This window comes from Sinocyclocheilus grahami, unplaced genomic scaffold, assembly GCF_001515645.1.
Source record: "Sinocyclocheilus grahami isolate Dianchi unplaced genomic scaffold, SAMN03320097.WGS_v1.1 scaffold990.1, whole genome shotgun sequence".
NCBI classification, from domain to species: domain Eukaryota; kingdom Metazoa; phylum Chordata; class Actinopteri; order Cypriniformes; family Cyprinidae; genus Sinocyclocheilus; species Sinocyclocheilus grahami.
In genome coordinates, this window is record NW_015506169.1 from 648,303 (window position 1) to 650,983 (window position 2,681).

A 2,681-nucleotide genomic window follows, 5' to 3' on the forward strand; every position below is an offset into this window, starting at 1 on the left:
ATAGATTGCCGACTGTAATATCACTTTTTTTCTGAATGGACTTTTCATTTGACTATGAAGCTGTGACCATTTAAACGCTGAAACGACTGCGTATACAGTACGCAGTGTTTCTGTGAATGACCAAATCATGTGAGACATGAAATATAAATTACAGATGTGAAACGTACTTTGACCCGGGGTTAAAGCAGTGTAAAAAGCCCTGATTTGACAAAGGCCAGAATGTGATGGTCAATGGCACTGAGCTTTTGAACATCTTCACAGATGTTATTCTTTCAGATAAGCTCTGAAATATACACACACAAAAGTTTAGGTGTGTATAATTTTTGTAATTAAGAAGTCGTCTCTTGTGCTCTCCAAAGCTGCATCTGCTTGATAAGAAAAACAGTAAAAGCAGCAATATTGTGAAATATTATTACAGTTTAAGCAGCCATTGCTCCAGTTTCAGTGTCACATGATCCTTCAGAGATAATTCTAATATGCTGAATTAGTGTATCAAACTGTTATAAAAATCTCATTCAGCTTTTAGAATGTTTTAGAAGTTACATATTTTTGGTCACATTGGGCTTCTGAATAAAAACACTGTTTTTTGTTCGAGCTCCTTATTCTCTGAGGCCATAAAAGCCTGATGTATTAAAAAATGATACAAAACATATGCAAGATTTTCTGTATATTTTGACTTGCAAGAAATACACCTGTCCTGTACTCCGTAAGACATTGTGTTTTTATTTGCCTCACGTCATTAAGCAGCGCAGCCTTTTTTCAACTGTGCAAATAATAATAAAAATGTCAAATCGGTCCATTAGAAGGATTTCTTAATATAGGGCAAGGATTTAGAGTAATGGCTTCAAAAAATTAAGTTTTGTCATCACAATAAAATAAAAAAAGTATATATAGTAGAAAACATTTATTTTAAACACTATACAACACTATAAAATATATTATTGTATTTTTGATCAAGTAGATGTTTTGGTAAAAAAAAAATTATTTCAAAGAATGTGAAAAAAATGTAATATAGTGCAAAACAATATGCACTATACATTTTTAATATACGCTATAAACATATACAGTACGTACATTTTTATTCTTTCTTTTTTTGAAAGAAATTAAAACTTTTATTCAGCAAGGATGTGTTAAATTGTTACATTTAAATGATAGCAAAGATTTATATTGTTAGAAAATATTTATATTTTGAATAAATGCTGTTCTTTTTAACTTTTTATTCATCAAAGAATCCTGAAAAAAGTATCGCAGTTTCCAAAAAAATATTTGGCACGACTGTTTCCAGCACTGATAAATCTAATAATAAATCAGCATGTTAGAATGATTATCACAATAAAATAAAAAAAGTATATATAGTAGAAAACATTTATTTTAAACCCTATACAACACTATAAAATATATTATTGTATTTTTGATCAAGTAGATGTTTTGGTAAAAAAAAATTATTTCAAAGAATGTGAAAAAAATGTAATATAGTGCAAAACAATATGCACTATACATTTTTAATATACGCTATAAACATATACAGTACATTTCTTTTTTTGAAAGAAATTAAAACTTTTATTCAGCAAGGATGTGTTAAATTGTTACATTTAAGTGATAGCAAATATTTTGAATAAATGCTGTTCTTTTTAACTTTTTATTCATCAAAGAATCCTGAAAAAAGTATCGCAGTTTCCAAAAAAATATTTGGCACGACTGTTTCCAGCACTGATAAATCTAATAATAAATCAGCATGTTAGAATGATTTCTGAAGATCATGATACATCTTAGTATTCAACAATGTGCTGTTTTACTGTATTTCTAATCAAATAATTGCAGCCTTGGTGAACATAACGAACTTCTTTCAGAACATAAAAAAAATCTTATCAAGCCTGAACTTTGCCCCTGAACAGCAGCATATCTCTCCCTATGTAAACCTGTTTTTAATCAATTAATTTTCATTGTATGGACCATGGTGGAAGAACAATAAATGACTTTTTAAATTTGGATTTTGAAAATTCTTATTTCTTCCTAACTAGCTACTCAGAGGTTAAGTTTGTCTCTGTAGGTCTTCTTAGTTAGCGAGCGTATCGATGGGCCGCTGAGAGACGTCAATGCGGCTTGTTCTCCGTGTGTGTGTGTCTCTCTGTGTCTGTGTGTGTGTGTGTGTGTGTGTGTGTGTGTGCGTGAGTGTGTGTGTGAGAGTGAGTGTGTGTGTGTGTGTGTGTGTGTGTGTGAGTGAGTGTGTGTATGTGTGTGAGTGTGATTTTGTGTTTGTGTGTGTGTGTGAGTGTGTGTGCGTGAGTGAGTGTGTGTGTCAGTGTGATTTTGTGTCTGTGTGTGTGTGTGTGTGTGTGTGTACCTGTTTTTCTATTCTGGTGGGGACTTAAACCTGAATACACACAGACTCATGGTGTCGTGGTGGGGACCTAAATTGAGGTCACCACGGGTAAACAAGCTAATAAATTGCACAGAATGAAGTTTTTTGAAAATCTAAAAATGCAGAAAGTTTCCTGTGACGTGTAGGGTTGGTGTAGGGCAATAAAATATACGGTCTGTACAGTAGAAAAACCATTATGCCTATGGAGAGTCCCCACAAGGATAGTAAACCAGACATGTGTGTGTGTCTGTGTCTGTCTGTCTGTGTGTGTCAGTGTGATTTTGTGTGTGTCTGTGTCTGTGTATGTGTGTGTGTGAGC